This window comes from Maylandia zebra, linkage group LG5, assembly GCF_041146795.1.
Source record: "Maylandia zebra isolate NMK-2024a linkage group LG5, Mzebra_GT3a, whole genome shotgun sequence".
NCBI lineage: Eukaryota > Metazoa > Chordata > Actinopteri > Cichliformes > Cichlidae > Maylandia > Maylandia zebra.
The window spans coordinates 32631928-32655032 of NC_135171.1; positions in this window are offsets into that span (position 1 = coordinate 32631928).

Here is a 23105-nt window from a genome sequence, read left to right on the forward strand (position 1 = left end):
ATAGTAGCCCTCACCTGCAACGCTAACACTAACTGCCATCCCCACAGCCCTCCAAAAGTCATGCTGACCTGGCTAATGTATTCTGAAGAAAGAAGGAAAAGCTGTTTTCAGCATTGTGTGTAAATCTAAATTACAATTTGTCAGAGGTGAGTGCATCCAATATTAGAGATGCCTAAGTAACCATTATTTACTTTTTCATGTTCTGTGGCAGTTCTGGGTAAAATAGAGGGTGAATTCAGACTGGGCTGGGGTTTAGTGAATGGTCAGCATTTTTTATTGCTTGCAGGAAAACTGCCTGTGGGGATAAAAGGACAGTGTGTGGAAAAATATTAGACACTACCTATTGAATGACATTTTTTTTAAAATTTTCTTGAGCCATCCTGCCTTACAAACCCAGGCATATACAGGAAATGTATTATGCCCCCCCCCCCCCCCCCTTCTTTTATTTGGTTTTATTTATTTATTTATTTATTATTACGAAGACATTTTCCTAAGGGACTTTCTCAAGGCAGCAGGGACTACAGAGGAAAAATGAAAAATTCTAACTTCTGGGTTATGAGATTTTGTCATTCAAGCGAAATAAATAAAGAATGGAAATGGGATCCTCCTGGGTTGAGTATTGGGAAGAAGACTAACAAGGTTCAAGGTCATATTGCTTATACCTCTCCCTTTTCATAAATTAATCAGCAAACTGCTAAAAAGTGTAACTACTTCTTTATAAGACTTGATTTTTGAAAATAAGATATTTAGATGGCATCAATATGTTTTCATCTGCATAGGGGATGAGAAAAATGTGTCTATTTGCAGCCCATTCCTCTCTGATTAACTCTTCTTCTCTTTATTAATGGATATTAGAGTCCTCCTGCTAGTTTTCTTTTGCTTTGTGTTCCTGCAGACTGTAATTGTTGCTGTGATTTTAATATCTACCTCAAGCAATCCCAGGCAAGTATTTGCTCTCTCATGACTCCATCTCGGTGTGCTTTGTTGTCCTGTCAACAATTCTTTGCTTAATTCTTTTGATTAAAACACTTCTAATTAACTATACAGGTACTCCATCTGAGCAAAGAATTTGATTATTTGCAGTGGCCTGTTTAGTCTTCGACAGGAAATTGATTCCTGACTGGTTCTCCTAACCGATTTAATTCAATACATCTGAAAAGAAAAAAAAAACATATAAAGAATAATTCAGATGAAAATAACATCCAGTGTCCACCACACATTTTGGTTGTTATCGCAGATTAATTCTCCTCTGCTGTGATTGTAGCATATGCTACAGCACACCACAAAATACATGTATTCCATATCCTGGTTTACTGTAAGTCTTCTTTATACTACACCTGAAAGTTAGAGTGAAAAATAACATGTTTTTCTTGGATGTTTGTGGCTCATTATAGTTAAGCCTGGGGACAGTAATCTATGAGATTACAAATAAGTGGGCCCTGCTGCTGGAAGGCAGGATCTGTGCATTTTTGCGTGGGGAGAAGGAATTTGGCAGGCTGCTGTCAAGCCAGTGGATCAAAGTCCTTTTCCCACTGCAGTGGCTCATCACAACAACAGAGAATGAGAGAGTGAGCGAGGGAGAGAGAAAGAGGGAGAGAGGAAGAGAGACAGAGATAAAGGGAGACAGAGATCTTGGAGGAAGACAGCTTACGCCACTCATGGTTGGCTTACTGTGCACACTTGCTTCACATTTGAGATCCAAAGCCCATACTGAGCGTAGCTCAATAAAGCACTCAAGTCAGCAGGGGAGACTAGATGTGCTGTCAGTGTCAGTACATCCAAATGGATTGTGGCAGTGACACATGAGCATGTACAGAAGCAATCTCTCCATGCAAAATGTGAAAAAACGATGTCAACGTTTGAAAAACTGTACCAAACTTTTAAGATTTATGCCTGCAGAGAAAATTATAGTGGATCATGCCGCTGTAAACATACTGTATTGAGAGCTGAGACATTAGTTAATGGTTGAATGTGTTTTTACGCTAGAGCAACACTTTGAAAAACTTTACAAGCTATCATTAGACTTGAAACTTTACCTGCTGCCTTGTACTGCACATCCAATTGCTCACATCTTTTATCGAGCAAGTGCACATGTAATCCATATATCCTCCATATCGCTGCAAAATCCAATGTGGACCATTTTTCCTTCGTGCACTCTATGGTGCACAACAGCATAAAATCTGTATTTGTCTAGGGGCAATTTCGTGTGAGCTGATATCTGTGGACATTAGAATAATGCCCCAGTAATGAAAGAAAAGCAGATTTGTGCAGACAAAAAGTATCTCAATTACAAGTTTTGTATTACTTCACTACTAAAATGCTCCCCTTGGGCAAGCATCCTATACCAAATAGTTTCAATAGACAGTGGTCAACCACAATGTCAGGGAAAGTGTAGCCTGATTTTCTGAGTCCTTGCTCAAACGGAAATACTTCTTCTATATCAAATTATCAAACACTGATGATACATACAAAAAAAAAAATAGTGTGCTTACATAATGCAACAGATTATGCATATTTAAATTCTTCTCATATATCTACACTATGTTTAGATGTTCACTTGGTAACTTAAGAAGTATCTGCAGTGCCTGTCACAGTTTGTGAGGTATGTCTCTCTGTCTCTCTCTTGGCATTCATTATTAATCAGAGAGCGTTCTTTTTGGTTTCATGATCGCTTTGATAATCAAGGTTGCTGATAGGAGAGCACACATTCAAAATTGATAGTTTGAGCCTGGACTACTCAAGGGACAAAAGTGTTAATTAATTAAGCAGTAAGGTGAACAGAAAGCGCTTGGGCTGTGCCCAGAATTGTATAACCCTCCTGAGACTTTACTACAGATGCATTCAGCTGCATCAGTCAAACTACATTAGTGTCGCAGACCAACAACCGATGTTTACCTGTTTGTCTTTTCTTTTGTTACTTTTCCGTGTCTAACAATAGTAAATCTCAACAACTAAGTTTTTTTGTTTGTTTTTGTTTATAATTCAAGTATTTATTAGATTTTGCATTTTATAACAGCAAATACAAAAATGCAGCAACCAAAAGCAAGAAGCACACAAACAAAAAACAAAACACAGAACAAAACAAAAGCAGTGAGGTTTTAACATTTGTTGTATTAAGCTCAAATGTCCAAGTCAGGTAGACATGTAGGTGCAAAAATTGTCCCACTGTTCCACCACAGCTTCCGTCACATGATGTAACTTTCCCAACATTTCCAATCATTCTTTCTTTCCATATACTAAGTTTTTTTTTAAAAAGGTGCCAAACATAGAAAGTCCAGTTTTTGTTGGGTGCTGTCACACCTAAAGTTTGTCTACTGGTTCGGATGAGTTGCCAAGTTTGTAAACTTGTAGTTTTTTCAGTGGTTTGGTTTCTTTTCATGCAGAAAAAACTCCAAGTGAACCAAAACGCAGCACTATAAACCACATGAAAACATTAACTCCACTTATTGGCCATATGGCCGGGGCGAAACCAAAAAAGTAATTGAAGGATGGAAGTGCTGTGTTCGGAACTAGCAAGAAACATTTACTTTAAATTTGTTTTTCCTTTTTACATTTTGCGTTCTCTGCATATCTACAGTAATCTGCCACTTCCCAGAAGGCAACAAACTTACAGCTGGCTGTCTTTAGCTCAGTTTTGCAGTATATAGCTGTATTGGTGCAAGGTTGGTTCATGTTCTCACTATAACTGAATTGTTCTGAAGTTGTCACACAACTGCACTGAGATTTTCCACAACCAAATCTGATTACTGAATTCACATTTGTATAAGTAAACTTCACCAAGGAGGAAAACTAATCAGAGTTTGATTTAAACTGCTCAGGTGAGCAGTGGTTGGTAGTAGCTTGGACTGTCCCAAATGATCAAATCAATTGCAAATCAAATCTTAGACTGGGTTTTATGACCACAAATGTGGAAAAAAAACATGATCATAAACACAAGTTAAAGAAAATGTCTGAACTGTTATTTTAGCTCTATGTGCAACCAAGGTGCAGCATCTGGAACAGAAAGATTAAGCCAGAAGTGGCAAAAACTGTGGTTCCTCTATGTGCCTCTATGTCTTGTTATGGTCGTGTGGCAGCAGGATTTGGATCCAAATGCAGGATGCATGAGATTGAATGTAACCCCAAAAGGAAAATTTATAAAAGATCAAAACCAAGTGATCAAAAACAAAAAACAAAACAAAGGCATCAGCCAGGCTGGAGCTAATCATCTAGAAAACATTTAGAAAAGTAGGAAAGTAAGAAAAACTAACAAGTGCATGTGGTGCAAGGAAAGCACACTACCACGTGGGGAGGACGTGACAAGAAACTGAGGAAAACAGGGCTTAATAACACACATGAGGTAAATGGGGAGAGTTAAAAAGCTTGACCCAAGATAAAACATACCAGGTAAAAAATCTAGCCGTCCATTCTTTGCCGCTTATCCTCATCAGGGTGGGCTGGCGCCCATCTCAGTTAATATAGGGTGAGAGGCGGGGTACACCCTGGACAGGTCATCAGTCACAGAGAGACAGACAACCAATCACACAATTTACAGAATCATCTAGTTAATTTGAAACTAAAAGTTTTCAGCAGTTTTTTATTTTTCACTTTCACTTACATTTTACATCAGAAACTGCTTAAGGTACTTTTTGCTTACATTTGATTTTGAATCCTCCTGATTCTCTGAATCGAGAAAATGGAAAACCTACCCAATGAACAAAGATCAAAAAAGTTGACTATTTGATTGTAGCTTGACCAGGAAACATTTATACCTGTACGATCAGCTTGGAGAATTCATGGGTATGCTGCCTGCTTTGGTAACTTCTGTGAATGTGTTACCTCTAGCTACAATTCTAATTAAATGAGTTAAATAAAAGCCTCTATGCTTCTTATTGTTTACTTAAATTTTGATTCTAGTGGATTTGCAATGTTCATTGTTGCACCAGAATGTAAAGAAATATACAGAAACATCTTGGCTTTAAAGAGCAGGTTAAAGAGGAATAAACATAGACAGAGTTAAGAAAACCACCCATCTTCTAACCCAGCGGTCCCCAACCCCAAGGCCGTTTGGTACCGGGCTGCGAGAGTTGAGGCTCGGGTGTGAAATTTATGGTTTTCAGGGTTTTTACTGTTATTTTTTTATTTTTATCATTTTTATCATTAACTCAGGATCTTTCCCAGGATCTTTTCCGGTGTGTTATGAATAAATCTTATCTTTTTTTTTTTTTGTACTGGTACTGTTTTTTTTAAGGTGTCGTGGATAAATAAAAGGCCGGTCTGTGAAAATATTGTCGGACATAAACCGGTCCTTGGCGCAAAAAAGGTTGGGGACCGCTGATCTAACACATAGCTTTCTTTTTCCCCCCAAACAAATGGCTAGTCTTTATTGCTTAGTTAGTTATGGTTAACTAGTTGTAGTGTTTTGTATTACCATTAAATGACATTACTGTGCGTTTAGGGTGTTGAAATATTTGCAAGACAATACAATTCAGTTCTATACAAACCAAACCAAAATGGCATTTAGGAATATAGTACCCTTTTGCCTGACTTGAGCTAAAAGCAATAGAAGCACATGAAGACAAAATGAAAATGAATGAAAATGTTTTGAACAAGTAAGCTGGCAAACTGCATCTTGTAATGTGCTACTCCATGTCCTTAACGCCTCTTCCCTCATGCATACTGTTCTGGCATCAAGGTATAAATTACATTCAGTAAATGAAACATGGTTTCAGAAGAAAAATCTTGCAGTGGGTGTTTAGCCTCTAAGGCTACAGTTGGAGGCACAATTGACAATGATGATGTAGCAAGGACAGCAGGGGTAAACTTTAAAAAAACAGCAAGAGGTCACAACACATGGAGCCTACACAGCAACTGAAAGCAGAGTTTATGAATTTCATGAACAGCGGGAGAGCACTCGTGGGCACAAATAGATAACGAAAGGGACATTGCACCAAATGTGTGATCAGCGTAATAGAAGCCAATTTCATGGGTGGCACGAATTGCATGGCAAAGTATGCTGTGCCACTTTTTCAATAAAAGTTAAAAAACAAACAAACAACAACAAAAAACAACAACCTGTGAGTATATTTGGTTTGTAGAATTGATGAATGCCAGTCAGTACACAAATTTAAGGCTCTACAAACTAAAATGTAATAAGGATGAGGTGACATGCCCTCCTGACTAGGGCTGGGCGATATATCGAGTTTTTAAAAAATATCGATATATTTTCATACGAGATATAAGATGTGACAATATCCTTTATATCGATATAGTCTATGTTACGTTATAATTATACTTGTGGAGCCACAAGTTTGCCTCTCATTCGTCCACTTTTGTCTCTACACAACGTTACTCGGCCTCGCCTCTCTTTCACTGAACACAACTCCCCCTCCTCCCCCATAGCTTCACCTGCAGGCAGCGACAAGATGGACATGGCAAATCTCCGTTAGCGAGATGTGGGGCTGGACGGCGTCAACGTGTTAGCGAGCTAACCGCGCTAACGAGCTAACCACGCTAACGACATGCAGCCCACAGGGGCTGCACAGCCTAAAATCCTTTCATTTTCTCAAAAGTTGACAGCGCGCCTTATGTATGAATTCTGGTTGTGCTTACTAACCGCGAACCGATTTTAGGTGGTACACGGCGCTCAGCAATCTGTAAAAAAATGTTTTAGTACGACTTTGGTAAGCTACGGAGCTGCACCGCTTGATGGATTGTCGGAGCATTACGGCTACCGTAGTCTGGAGCCTCACGGAGTGATACGTACTGTGCTTCAACGTAATATTACCGTATTGTGTGTGTATAAGGGCCATAAATGGCACCTGTTCAGAGACATGGTTACAAAGAGGATTTCAAACTTAAGGCTGTCAGTCACGCGGTAGAAGTTGGGAGCAGAGCAGCTATGAAATCTGTCTTTGTTATTATGCTCAGCATCTGTTAGTTTACATTTTGACTGCACAATTATGAGCTTTTTGTTATGCACAAAAACAACATTGTTTTCTTTTATTTATGGAGGATGATTATTTAATAAATGCTGATAATTTATTTTTGAGTAATTTCTTTATGTAAATCTATGCTGTATGTAAATAAAAATGCCTGTGTGACATCTGGGACAAAATGTGTGACTAAGAACTCTCTTTTTGTTCTTAACTTATGGCTTTAAAAAAATATCGAGATATATATCTTTTATCGCCACCCAGCTAAAAAATATCGAGATATGAATTTTGGGTCATATCGCCCAGCCCTACTCCTGACTCAGGGAGATTTACGAGTACACTCAAACAAGGCATCGGAGTTGAACCCATCTTGAATCTTGTACTATTCTGTATTGCATCAAATATGTTTACCTTCAAAAATGGGTTAGGGGTTGTAGTGAAGCTAATATGTCATATTTTGTCATCAGCAGAAGACTGGTGTATGTTGCATTGTGTAGGAGTCTTTTATTTAGTTATTTTTTATGGATTACACTTGACAAAAAAAACCCTTTTCATATGTGTTTATTTGGAGTGTTTGTTTGCTTTACTTCTAAAATTATATAGCCTCAGAACTGAAATGCTTTCATTTTCATATGTCATGATTTTAGAGGGATTTATAGATGCCCTAGACCTTCTGCACAACAGAGACATGAAGACCACTTTCATAACAAACTGTAAGCAGTAATAAGGGAGAGGCTCCTTGATGGAGCAGCAGTTTCAGAAGATGCAGGCTGAAAAATTTTAGAAATTATGAGTAATGGCTTCAGCAGTGGAGGACCCAAACAGAGGACACAGGAGACCAATCAGACAGCCAGTCAGTGGTCAGTCAGTCAGCAGACAATGCAGGCAGGGGCAGACAAAAGGCAAAGTCTATAAAAAGGCACAAGGTCATTCATGAGGAGCCTTAACAAGGAAACTAACAAAAATGCACGAGGAGAAATTAAACTAGAAACATAAGAACAAAGTCATCAGGCGATCGTGGCTCAAGATTTGGGAGTTTGCCTTGTAATCGGAAGGTTGCCGGTTCGAGCCCCGGCCTGGACAGTCTCGGTCGTTGTGTCCTTGGGCAAGACACTTCACCCGTTGCCTACTAGTGGTGGTCAGAGGGCCCGGTGGCGCCAGTGTTCGGCAGCCTCGCCTCTGTCAGTGTGCCCCAGGGTGGCTGTGGCTACAATGTAGCTTGCCATCACCAGTGTGTGTTACACTGGATGTGTAAAGCGCTTTGGGGTGTCTTAGGGACTAGTAAAGTGCCATACAAATTTACCATTTACTAAAGTCAAAATGCAGACTATAGAAAGTAACAAGACCTAGAGCTTGTTACTAGAGCTATGACATTATGCTTAGTGTTTATGCTTTAAGTCAAATAAAAATCTAAATTTCCAGTGTCCCTTATATATACGTCCCTTACACAAACTGTTAGACAGTTAAGGTGCAGAATACTGATAACACTCACGTGGTTTAAATGTCTAAAAACTTCACTGCTCTGTTTTTGTTTAGAGCTTGCCACTAACTTCTCGTTTTAAAGGCAAAAATTATATTTGTAAGTAAAATGAAGTACACTGAAACCTATACTGAAGCAGCATTGATAGAGTCACCAAAAAACCTCTCAAAAGATCTTTTCTCTTGAAAAGGATGAAAAGGAGAAAGAAAATGTATCACTTTCTTCTTAAAACGTTCAGGGTGAGGAAAAACATGTCAGTGGTTCTGCTCCTTGAGTTGTTTGTAGTGAATGATAAAATATCAGTAGAACGAATGCATGTGTTTTAATAATAAAAGATAGCAGGTACCTCTGCTCTTCTGCATCTTATCATCCGAGTCTCTGCTTATGAACCAACATAACATTTCCTTTTGTCCTCAATAAAAAACAAATGGAAGCTCATAAAACATGAGAAAACTCATAACCCAGAGAAAATAACACTAGACAAATTGTTTTCGTCAGCAAAAGGGGGTACATCCAGTATCCAAAAAACTTGATCCTCCTGACAAGTCAAGAGAACAGTTACAGTGAACAACAAACAAATGAAATACTTTACAACATTTTTAGTTTAATATCCAACATGTAGCGAGACAAAACAACGGGCTTCGACATCTTCCTGCTTTAATAGTCAGTCATTGAAAGTACTCTTGTTATTCAGAGGAATCTATACTGCTACATAAATGTCTATTTGTCAGGCACCTCTATGATTACCACATAGACATGAATTTCTGCATTAAGGAAGATAAACAGAAAGAAACTCTTTACTTTTAAAGTGTCTGCATAGAAAATGAAGTAGAGGATAACACCTAGTCAATGTGTACGTCTCTGCAACAGAGAAATTGTTTCTGTGAAAATTGTTGACTATGTGGGCTCATAAAGCATAGCCATTCCAGTAAAGATAAGGAAGATGTTGTAGAAGACTAACTTGTCAAAGTGTTGCTTGACTGCATTGATTTACACATATTTCTTGAATCTGAGCATTGTAGGAGCCGTCATTGAAAATAATAACTCGCGAGCAAGATATAAAAGGATTGACGTTATCAAGATAAGAAGGGACTGACCACAGCAACAAAAACCAAAAAAACAACAGATAAGAGGAAGACACAGAAATATTACTTTCATCTCACGTTCTTCTGTATTTGTGAAGGCTATATATCAGTATTGCTATGTTTGCATGGGATATATTACTGCACTATGAAAAATAAGTTCCTGTTTCATATTTCTCCAGGCTAAATACTAACTGATGAATACCATGATTGCAACTATTTTTTTCCATCTGTTTTTCTGCATTTGTTGCATTTCTATGCTGATCACATTGTGTTAACAAGCAGATAGTTGGGTGTGCCCAGGTGCTGGGACAACAGAATATGTGAATGTCAGCATGTTGCTTGAATAGAACTGGACTCTGACTGTCGTGTCTCGGGCTTTGTGATTAAGTTGTGTACAACTAGCAAAGCCTTCTGTTGGAGGTCACATAAAAGAGCTTGTCACATCTAATGTTGCTACACTGTGTTTATTGGAATGCTTTTGCTGATTGAAGAAACTCAAACTCTGACAGAGGTTGTTGTATTGAGTCTGGGACAGCTTGCCTCTTAATGTAACAAAGAGGGAGTGAGATAGACGGTGGAATCACAGGAATAGCTAAGAAGTGGGGGGAAAAAGCTGCTTAAATGTATAAAAAGTTCATGATGGTAAACTGTACAGTTATGAAATTGCCAGGAATCCTGCTTATAAAAGCAAAAATGAAAAGGTTTAGGCACTCAGTAGTTTTCCTTTACCAATAACTTAATCGGTTTCAGAAAATGCCTAAAACCAGTCCATGTTTGTATATGAATACCATTTGCCTTCAATAGCAGCACCAGTTTGAACTTTGGACTAAATTTTGTCTGTGTTTGGTGCATTGCTTCAAACATCTTGGAGATGCTGTATTGAAAAAAAATGAGACTGTCTCACTTGCTTTGCAGACTGACTTAATGATTCTGAGAAAAGGTTTTTGTATGGATTTTAGTTTGGGCCACATCATATGTTGCAGAACCTTTTCTACTTCTCACTGCTGAAGATACTGTTCTTCTTTTTTCTGGCAAGTGACTATGGACTAGTCAGACACCACTGGTTGGGTATCTTCAGTAATGCAACTTCCAGATTTTGATGCCCATTTTAGAAGTGGAACTGAAATCTTTTGTGAATTTATGGTCCAGCCAAATATTGAAGGCCCGTTTTCACACCCTTGAGTGGAAAATCGTTTCATCATAGTGTTTTAGTTGTCTTAACTCTCACATTTTTTTTGTGTTACAAGCACAACTCAGAGACTCTCACAACACATTCAAGCAAGTGGGAAAACACAACTAAACTCCTAAGATAAATTACCAAGTAAGACAAGAGGATACTTAACTAATTGAGCTAAAAATGAGATACCCTTGCCTCACTGCTCAAGTGAAGAGTAACTTTATACAGCCATTTTTATGTACGCTTGTTGTATTGGAAATGACTCATGATGATATAAGAAATATGCCTGTAAGGACTTTGGGCTCTCTGTGCTCTTTCACCACATTTTGCTGTGGTAGCTGTCAGTCTTGTGGTTGCTCTGCACCTATTGATTTTATTTCTGTATGTGGTGGTTCTCAAGCCCTTCTGTTGTAAAGTTGTTCCAAAAGGTCATACCCTCTTCAAGATATATAGAACCTGAACACATCACCCAGTCAGAAAACAAACCATTTCACTTTCAGTACGGCTGGAAAGTTACAGACTTTTCACCCAAGCCTCTTTTTACCAAACGTGCATAGATTTTACATTGTTTTGATGTGTATTTATCTGCACTATTTATTTGCACTTGTATTTGTTATGGTACTGACAGTCCCTCTAGCAACCTCGTCACTCTATTAATTGCTTGGCTGTTTATGTACAGTATGTTGCCTGCACTGACTCATCACTCTTTTGCAGACTTTATAGGTCAGAAAGAATTACATCAGGAGAAATGAGCCATGCATTTCTGTGCCATCTGCAGTACGGAGTGACAAAGTTTGGGAGGGGTGATGGTAGTGCAAACAAGCATTATTTGATGTGAGACTCCAGAGGAAAATCAATATGCTCACTGGAACCAATGATTGACTTAATAGCACATGCAAACCGGAGAGCAAATGTCTGCGCAGTTTGTTATAGATGTTCTGTGCTGATATGATGTTGGTGCCCTGCTTTTTAGTTTAGCACATTGCCTGCTCATAGAACACTCACTCAACTCTCTCCCATTTGGGTTGGAATAATATTTTTGAGGTGAGATACTCCCCTATTCTTTTATACCTGTCAAGCTACAATAGGTGTCAAAGTAAGTATTTTTTTTACTGTATTTAACATTATTTGTGTGTAACTGAATGTGGTTTCTTTTATACTGCATATGTTTTGTTTAGTCTGGAGAGAGGCATCACAGTTTATATGATATGTACTTTGTGTTTGTCCTTACTTAACCAAACATAAAAAGAAATGTCACACACTTAAATTTTGGCTTTATTCAACGGTTTTATAGCGTAATGAAGTTCTGCATTTTATTGCAGTTCCACTTAGTAAAAATTTTAATGTTTATGAGTAAATGTTTGGGTAAAATAAAATAAAATGTGCTGCACTTTCATTTAGACTCTTTAGTTAAACAAAAAGCAAGTGCTGAGAGAGAAGACCAAAATCTGCACACAGGTCATAACACCGACAAAACCTGTCTGTAGGGGGAAGTTTCCTCAGATGTTCAGTCTGTGGTGCAGTTAAATTACTCCCCAAATTAATATATTTTTTAAGTTTATTTTTTAAATTAACTGACAGTAGATTATCTGACATTTGAAAAAATAAAAAAAAGTAAAGCTGAAATAGGTCAACTGAAATAATAACAATTAAAAGATGTGGGTTACTGTTTTCCTTCCATGAAAAATACAGAGTTCATTTTTCAAAGCGCTTTAGTTTGTGTTAAAAGCGAATATATTTAACTATAAACTCTGCAATGAGAAGGACCTGTCAGTCTGCCCTTAACTGACAGCACTATGGGCATTCTGCTTCTATCTTTACAGAAATTAAAACCATGCCCAGACAAAGCAGCTTTACACCAAATGTGTGCTATAATTGCTTTTTAGGGATAAAACGAATGCAACTCTTTTTAACAAAATGAATCTCCTTAGTTATGGCTGCACTTTAGAAAATTTTAATGGATAATACAACCCTCCTGGGATGTTAACTCCAGGCAAGCAATTCAGCAAACCCACAAAGTCAGAGGAGAACAGACTTCAAGTGCATTTAAAGGTAAATTTAGGGGTCATTTCCTGCTCTGTATGGCCCTCTGTATGCGAAACTTGAGGCACAGAGGATGTTATGGCAAGTGATATATCCAATGGCAATTCTAGAGACTGCTGGGGCCCTAGGCAAAAGTTCATGGGAGGGCCTTCAACCATAGTTCATTCCTGTTATGTTATGAATAATAAACTAAATAAATCATAAATTAAGTAATTTTTTTGTTATTATTGGGTCAACTGAAACAATAAAAAGAAATATTTTAAAAGGAATATGTCGAGTGCAATAGATATGCGTGTAATCAATAAAAAGTGTAATTCTCAACTTATAGTCAGCATTATTGGCATTTGGAGGATTTTCTACCATTTACCTGATGCCAGTTTGCAGGGGCATCATACTCAGCAAAGAAGTCAAGACCTCACTCTCCCCAGCTGTGAGCAGCTTTAGTGTGAGCTGGAGGACACCATCTGATGAAACCAAAGAATAACATAATGTGCAAACAGACGAGATCCATCAGCCACTTTGACACTTAGGTCCGCCTAGAATTCTGTCTTAAAAATTATGAACAGAATTAGGAAATGAAGGCAACTCACCAGGAATGAGTCCAAATTATTGCTGGTAATGCAGAATAAGCTCTTGCTGCAGTTGCTGCAGTGACCAAATGGCTCATTACAACAAGTCAGACCTTCTTGGGAAGGCTGTGGAGTGTAATTGGAGCTCAAAGTTCAGTTCCCCTTTTTAAAGATGAAAACCAGTCTGCCAGGCAAAAGCATTCCCTTCACTGTTGCAGAGATGTTTCAACTAAGACAGCTCAAAACATTGAGGAACTTCATCTTATCTACTATCAATTTTTTGTCTCTTTGGTCACAATTTGTAAAAAATAAAATAAAATCATGTTACAATCATGCAAGTTCCTGTGAACACTGAGTACTCATTTAAGAGTAATGCACACCCAATGCACAAAATGCCAATGTGACTTTTGTTGTAGTTGGCAATAGTCTACAGAAATAGGTCAACTATCAATAATTAAAAGAAATTAATTCATGTAATTTTCCAACCATTCTAAGCTGTACAGTAAGAGTTTAAACCTGACTACAATGTCAACAAGACAATAAAGAACTTTTTTTTTTCAAATAACGTTCACATACAGTACAGATTTAAGGCCATTATGTCATTGGCGGCACCTCCATTATTGCAAAAGGAAGAAAAGCAATTTGTTATCTATGATAAGATTTTTATCTAACACTGGTGTGACACTGAAGTGCAAATAAGCTCTCTAACCACTAACCTGTAGTTGGTACAATCATTTAAACATCAGAGAAAGTGGCCATAAAACCAAAGAGATGAGCTGTATTCTTACAGCACTTATGAGCTTTCATCTGCTTCCAGAGCACATAGTTTGCACACTACGTTCTCCTGTATCATGGAGAGGCTACCTCCACTTCCCCCTCATTACTACACTATTTGAGCAAATACTCAACTTTCTAAATTTAAGCAATCATTATGTTTTATAACGCAAAAAACAGCCCATCAACCGTTTTGCAGAAAATAGAATCCCCTGAGCTGTAGCTACATTTACTAATTGCTTAAGATTTAAGGCTAATGATGGGGATTTTTGCTCTGGAGCCCTGTCAGATCTATTTTCTTCACTTGCTGGTGGATTTTCTTTTTCTTGTGCTTGCAGTTAGTGTCACATTGCACACAAAAAACAGAAGAAATACAACTCTGGGAAACTAGGCTACAAAACTGTTCACACAGCTGTTAAATGAATATATGTCTACTTTCCATCACACTTTTTTATTTATCTGTGGAACAAAAGACACAATATTATCTCCTTTGAATTTCATGACTAGGAAAGTTCTGCCTACATCTACCGTATTTAATTCAACAGCACAAGGTGTAACTCTAAATTGAACCATTCTTTCCTTGAAATCATTTGCTTTTCTCTATTTAATTCATGCAAGTTAAAGCATGAATTATTTTTCTTTATCAGAGAACTTCAATCTATACATCTAAAAACCACAAACCAGGCGAGAAATTTGGGTGTAGTGATGGATGCAGACCTAAACTTAGAAAAACACATTAAGACAATAACAAAGTCAGCTTACTATCACCTCAAGAATATTTCAAGGATAAAAGATCTGATGTCTCAGCAGGACCTCGAAAAACTAGTCCATGCATTCATCTTTAGTAGGCTTGATTACTGTAACAGCATCTTTACAGGTCTACCTAAAAAATCAGTCAGACAACTACAGCTCATTCAGAACTCTGCTGCTCGAGTCCTCACTAAGACCAAAAAAGTGGACCACATCAGTCCAGCTCTGAGGTCTTTACACTGGCTGCCTGTCCGTCAGAGGATAGACTTTAAAGTTATGATGCTGGCCTATAAAGCTCTGAATGGTTTAGGACCAAAATACATCAGTGACCTCCTGTCCCAGCATGAACCTTCCAGATCCCTCAGGTCATCTGGATCCGGTCTTTTATCAGTTCCCAGAGTCAGAACCAGACACGGAGAAGCTGCATTCAGCTTTCATGCTCCTTATATCTGGAACAAACTCCCAGAAAGCCTCAGATCAGCTGAAACACTCAGTTTATTTAAATCCAGGTTGAAGACTCACCTATTCTCAGCTGCATTTGAATAAAGCACCAAATCCACACTTCTAAGCTTAAATTTCAAAACTTACACTAACTACTGATCTTATCTATTTCTGATTTTATCTGTTTTGATTTTATATACTGTTTTGTTTGTTTGTTAATTAGTTAAGCTTAAATTTCAAAACTTACATTAACTACTGATTTTATCTACTGTTCTGATTTTATCTGTTTTGATTTTATATACTGTTTTGTTTGTTTGTTAAGTGGGTTTAGAGCTCTGGGTAGCTCCCCAGCTGGGTCTAGACTGGGTCTAGAGAGTATTTTAAATTCAGGGAATTTAAAATACTGCCATAAAATAGGGGCAGCACGGTGGCACGGTGGTTAGCACTGTTGCCGCACAGCAAGAAGGTCCTGAGTTCAATTCCAACATCAGGCCGGGGTCTTTCTGTGTGGAGTTTGCATGTTCTCCCCGTGTTTGCGTGGGTTCTCTCCGGGTACTCCGGCTTCCTCCCACCGTCCAAAGACATGCAGCTTGTGGGGATAGGTTAATTGGATAATCCAAATTGTCTCTAGGTGTGAATGTGCGAATGAATGTGAGTGCGAATGGTTGTCTGTCCCTGTGTGTTGGCCCTGCGACAGACTGGCGACCTGTCCAGGGTGTACCCCGCCTCTCGCCCTATGACAGCTGGGATAGGCTCCAGCGCCCCCCGCGACCCTGAAAAGGACAAGCGGAAGCGAATGGATGGATGGATGGAATTTAAAATAGAAAGTAGCTCGTCCACAGAAGGACTGGTAGCTCCCCTTACGATAAGGGTTCAGATCGCTCGAACAGGTGTGAAATGTGTGTGTTTAGTTAATTTGTTTGTTTGCTTGTTTTAATCAATTTTAAATCATGCTTTTTATTTGTTTTTGTTTCTAATGTCTCTGTAAAGCACTTTGAATCACCTTGTTGTTGAATTGTGCTATACAAATAAATTTGCCTTGCCTTGCCTTGCCTTTATCAGTATATGTGGAGATGCAGAGACAAACAAATAATAAAAAAAAACCCACAAGATGTTTTATTTATGTGTGTAGTGTGTGTGACTGCAATTTATGCATTCTTGTAATAAAATCTGTTTAAAAATCTATTTTTAACTCTAGGAAAGATATTTGGGATACTCTAATGGCATTAACCTACCAAAAAACAAAACAAAAAAACAGGGTAAAACAATATCTGCACACGCTGTCATGTAATTCTAGTGTGGAAAATCAAGCACTGAATATTGAAGTCTAATCAAGTAATTTCCATATTAAATGGAAATATTTACACTAAGCTGTTTAGGGTTCACTGGCTTCTGCTCTTCCCTTCTCTTAGCCACTTATCTGCTGCCAGCGAGTAAATGTGCTTCTGCCATCTGCCTCACTTCATGCCAGCAAACCTTACCTCAAATAACCAGTTTGCTGTGAACTACTGAGAGGCAGCAAAGTAGCAGTCATCTAAAAGAGCAAGATGAAGCACTCACTTTGATTTCTTGATAGGTCTGAGACAAGTAAGGGAAAGCATTTCTTTCTTCCTTCTCTATTCAATTTTTTGTTCAATGTAAGAAGGGTTCAGATATTGTTTTTTTTAAATTGGTAATATTTGGTTGATCTGATATCCTCGTGTTGGTGTTGTTCCTAGATCATCATACTAAATGTTGTTCCAGGATCAACATTGCAAGTGACCAATCAGCATGTTGTGACGTCATACTTTTGCGACTTCGGGAAAAACCGGCGTAAAACAAAAAACTGTACTAAAGCTGCGTGAAACCGCCTCTGTCCGCCGATCAACGGACCCTGACCCTGACCCTAACCGTAACCCTTTAATAAACAGTAAGCAGAATTGATATTGTCCTTGCAACATTGGAATTTCATAAATGCACGAATGGCTTGGCGCGCAAAAGAATAACGTCACAACAATGTGATTGGTCACTTGCAATGTTGAACCTGGAACAACATTTTCATGATGGTCTGGGAACAACACCAACACAAGGATATCAGATCATCCGTAATAATTGGTAGTATTTTCCTTTCCTTTGTTTTTTTGTATTTTTAACATTTGTTTTTTCTGGCTTGTCAATTATTTTGGTAAAACAGCATTTATATAGCTAGCATATTTTAGAGGGTTCATGTAGGGCTGTTCGATATAATGATATATATCGGATGACGATATAAAAACGTCTATGTTTCATTTTACACTATCGTTTGTTTCGTGGTGTCGCAAAATAAACTGTTTACGGCAATATTTTTTCATCGTTTTGATGGTCACTTTAGTGGCTATATTAATTTCTTAAAGTTCTCTCTTTCTCTTACATTTAATATAACCACACTACAGACGGACAAGCGCCTGTTTTTATGCGTTGTGGTTAGCAACAACGACGGTAACAGCATTGCGTGTCCTCTTGTTTATGTTCCACATAAACCTTTCACAATAAAGCTCAAGATCCTGTTGAGACTTTTCAAAATAAACTGAATCACGTGAAAGAGCAGATTATTTACGGATGAGAAGTAAAAAAAAGAGCCACCAGGTGCTAAAAAATAAACCTTAGACTCAAACGTTAGAACAGGCTTTCCCCCGCAGCACGCCGTGTAATAAATACTCACAAAGAAAACGGCGGCCGTTACAACTTATGTCTAAAAATGTGTAGTTTCATGCATCTGTTATACAGTCATTGGTTAAAACACTCGACTCCAGCTACATGACGCGGAGCTGGAAACACTTCCCGCAAGTCGAGCTGCCCGAGATTCACGGAATTTACAGAAAATGTTACATTTGTGTGATTTATATTGTTATCGGATGATAGTCAAAGGAGCTTGCAAAGAAAAAAAAAAGCATCTGGTCTTCTTTAAGTTACTTGAAGACGTTTCACCTCTCATCCGAGAAGCTTCTTCAGGTCTAAGGTCAAATAGTGGAGAGTCCCAGATATAAACCTAGTGGGAGTATCCCCCCACAGAGGGACAAAAGGACCCCCTGATGATCCTCTAATCGCCTGAGCCAAGGTGTGAAACTGGGTGTGGGTCCCAATCAGCCAGAGTTTCGGGTGAGTTCATTGTGAAACCTGGCCCCACCTTATCATGCGAATTCCTGGGATCAAGTCAAGTCAAGTCAAGTCAAGTTTATTTATAGAGCACATTTAAAAACAACCAAGGCTGACCAAAGTGCTGTACAGTAAATACAGATAAAAATACAATAGAACACAATTTCGTAATAACACCTCGCTGATAAAAATAAAATAAAAATATATAAAACAAATAAATTAAACCTTTCTAAAAGCCAATGAAAAGAGGTGAGTTTTAAGAGCGGTTTTAAAAGTTTCTAGGCTTTTGGAGAGTCTGACGTGAGGAGGTAAACTGTTCCACAGTCTGGGTGCAGCCACAGCAAACGCCCTCTCTCCCTTTGTCTTTAATTTATACCTGGGAACATCTAAAAGCATCAGGTCGGCTGACCTCAAAGATCTCCTGGGGCGATAAGTACTAAGGAGTTCTGACAGGTAAGAAGGTGCAGTGCCATTTAAAACCTTAAAAGCCAGCAATAAGATTTTAAAATCAATCCTAAAGGCAACTGGGAGCCAGTGGAGAGAGCAGAGAACCGGAGTGATGTGGTCTCTTTTTTTTGAACCGGTCAACAGGCGAGCGGCAGCGTTCTGCACCAGTTGAAGGCGATGTAGACAGGAACGATCTAGGCCAGCATAGAGGGAATTGCAGTAGTCTAGCCGTGAAGTAATAAAAGCATGGACCACTCTTTCTAGATCGTTCCTGCAAAGGTAAGACTTGACTTTGGCTAAAATCCGCAAATGATAAAAAGATCCCTTAACTACAGAGCTGATTTGTTTATCAAGTTTAAAAGCATTGTCAAAAATAACACCAAGACTCTTAATGGAAGAAGTGCAATCGGAGGTTAGGGGTCCCAAAAAGTCAAGAGAGAAGTTGGGATCTTTAGGAAGCCCAAACACAATGACTTCAGTTTTGCTTTCATTAAGGTGTAAGAAGTTAAGAGTCATCCAAGTCTTAATGTCAGACAAGCAGGAGAGTAGCGGCTGCAAAGAAACATTGCAGTTCAGATGGCCCAGGATGTGAGTGGGCGTTAAGGCGTCTGGGAAGGGATCTCAAAACTGGATTATAGATGGCAGAGAGTTTGTGTCGTAAACCACTGCCTCTGTTCAAAGATGGTCGCTCACAGTGGACATAGATGGCTTCTTTCACTCCTCTTTCAAACCATCTGTCCTCTCTGTCCAAAATGTGAACATTGGCATCCTCGAAAGAGTGTCCTTTATCCTTAAGATGCAGATGGACTGCTGAGTCTTGTCCTGTGGAGGTGGCTCTTCTGTGTTGTGCCATGCGCTTGTGAAGTGGCTGTTTGGTCTCTCCAATGTAGAGGTCTGGGCATTCCTCGCTGCACTGTACAGCATACACCACATTGTTAAGTCTGTGTTTTGGCGTTTGGCCTTTCGAGGATGCCAATGTTCACATTTTGGACAGAGAGGACAGATGGTTTGAAAGAGGAGTGAAAGAAGCCATCTATGTCCACTGTGAGCGACCATCTTTGAACAGAGGCAGTGGTTTACGACACAAACTCTCTGCCATCTATAATCCAGTTTTGAGATCCCTTCCCAGACTCCTTAACGCCCACTCACATCCTGGGCCATCTGATCCCAGGAATTCGCATGATAAGGTGGGGCCAGGTTTCACAATGAACTCACCCGAAACTCTGGCTGATTGGGACCCACACCCAGTTTCACACCTTGGCTCAGGCGATTAGAGGATCATCAGGGGGTCCTTTTGTCCCTCTGTGGGGGGATACTCCCACTAGGTTTATATCTGGGACTCTCCACCATTTGACCTTAGAACTGAAGCTTCTCGGATGAGAGGTGAAACGTCTTCAAGTAACTTAAAGAAGTCCAGACGCTTTTCTTTGCAAGCTCCTTTGACTACGATGACCTGGATGACACAGACTTATCGGATGATAGAATTCTTATATCGGGATATGAGATTTTGGTCATATGGCACAGCCCTAGGTTCATGTTGTAATGGGAGATCCGAGTTTAACTCATGAACAAACAATGCTAAACAAAGCACTGTTTTGTTATACTATGACTTGTACAGAGATCTAAAACATATGTTTAAAGAAGTTACTCAAAAAGAAGGCATTAGCAGACACTTTAAAACAGGCCTCGGGGTCAGACTGGTAGAATTATTTAAATATGTTTGGACCAGTTTGGACAATTAATGTTCTACCAATTAAAAAAAACAACATACATGGTAAAATTGAATGTACACATGCTTTGCAATGTGCTTCGGATGCAGATGCTTGTAGAGAAAGAATCTAATTTTCCTGAGGTGTTAAACTTCAGTTTTGGATCATTTGCCTTCGATGTGCATTTTTCTGAAGCAACATTATCCATTGCCCATCTGTCCTGCATAACATAATCCTAATTTCTAAGAGGTTCATTTGGTTATAAATAGAACAAGTGTTTTACTGCAACAATGTATTTCTTTTATGCCATCTGTTTCAGGTTGATTTTCTATTTGTCTATACATGATTAGTCATTGAATGGCTGGATAAGTGTTTGATCACAGTGCCAAATGTTTGTCTGTATGAATGTTTGTTGCAGGCTTTGTTGTTTGCTAGCAGAGAAACAAAGAAAGAAAAACCGTCAAAGAGCAAAGAAAATGTTTTCTTGCCACATGCATTCATAGCCACTGGATAAACGGTACAAATAAAATGCTGATTTGAGTTTTTGGTGTCTTTTTAGTTTCAGTCAGAGCCTCCAGCTTTTCTAACTGGACCTGGAAAGACTTAACAACCTTGTTGTAAACACAGCTTATTCTATCAAAAGTCCTTATTGTTTTCCAACTTGCAGATTTATTAAAATTTACATAGTTTGTGTTGAACAGACTTGTCTCAAAAAAGAAAAAAATAATCACACTTAGTTTTAAACTGACAATGTGAAGTGTGGTTTAAAATCCATGCTTTGACGGGAATAGACATAAATACTAATTTTAATGATATGGGATTCATCTTGGAAAATACATTCACACACATGGTCAGTTCATGCAGTCCTCAGTTAGTTTCTTAAACAATCAAACTCAAGATAGAAAACATTAAACAAACTGATAGGTTTGTAGCTTGAACCCATCCGCTGGAACGTTGAAGACAATATAATTACACTGCAAAGCAAGACACAAGTAAGCAAGCTTCTTCATGTTTCTCGTGCACGGGAGAGAACCGGACAGGCACCGTTCCTTCGCTTGACCCCAGTTGCTCTCGTCCGTTCTCCCGTACCACTGTTCTTTTATTGAGGTTACATGAATATGCATAAGTTCATTAACATATGACGTCTACATACACACAAAGAGTACCTTGCCTGTGTGTGTGTGTGTGTGTGTGTGTGTGTGTGTGTGTGTGTGTGTGTGTGTGTGTGGACTGCTGATCAAAGGGTCAAACATCCTTGGTCAGGAAGAGGGTAGCCTCCCCCTCACCCTAGATGGTTCACCCTAGATAACACGGTGAGGAAGTCCTGCAGTTCATCTAAACAAAGAGCACTTAGACTAGAACAGACGCAACTACGTTAATCCTACCATAAAACAATAAGACACGGTATGACCGCTCATGCTCCCAAAGTGCTGTCTAATACACACAAAGTTTGCAGACTATCAAGGATCAAAACCTCTACCAATCTACAACTAATTACAAAACTCTAAGCATATATAAGTAAATATTTCTAAGCATAAATGACAATCAACAATACAAATCTAACACAAACACTCAAACATTAAATGGAATTTTACTTTATGAACATGTGCTTTTGAGCTTGCAACCATATCCCTGAAAAAAAAAAGAAAAGAAAAAGAAAAAAAAGAACACAGCCTTCTCCCATACAGAGTGTCCACAAAGCCACCCTTTGGAAAGTGTTCATATGTTGGCATATTGGATCTTCTCCTCCAGTTACTATGTTAAAAATAACACATACCTGAATTGGACTGAGTTTTACTATTTAATTGTGTTATAAGTGAAGGAGAGCTATAATCCCTTTTATATGAAATGAGTTGAATGTTTGGAAGCAAAAAGCAGACTTGGCGTTGAATAAACAGAAAAACTTTATCAATCTTTATTACAATGAATGAAATGTCCAGCAAGTAAATGGACTGGTTCTTATATAGTGCTTTTCTACTCTCCTGGAGTACTCGAAGTTCTCCATACAACACGCCGCATTCACCCCATACACACAAGCATTATTATCTATACGGTGAGTGCTGCAAACTGGGGGAGCCAGGGATTGAACCACCAACCTTCAGATCAGCAGCTGACCTGCTCTACCTCCTGAGCTACAGCCACCCATTAAGTAGTAGGAGGGGAAAAATAGATGAAGACTAAACTACACGGAGCCCAAGAAAAAAGGAAAACCCGAAACTCATGGAATAAACTATAAATAACAACCATCGGAAACTCAAAACACCATCAAATAAGTAAACAAGCTAAAATGTAAGAAAATTTTTTTTACTTCAAGTCCAAAACTCAGAACACTGGGTCCAAGACCCGGACCCATAATATAAGATAAGATAAGATAAGATAAGATAACCTTTATTAGTCCCACACGTGGGAAATTTGTTTTGTCACAGCAGGAAGTGGACAGTGCAAAAGTTATGAGGCAAAAATTAGAATACAATAAGAATAAATACAGTACACAACTGTACAGAATAGAATAAAATAAAATACTATATACAGTAGAATAAAATAAAATAAATATACAATAAGATAAAAATAGAATACAAATACAAATACTATATACAACTGA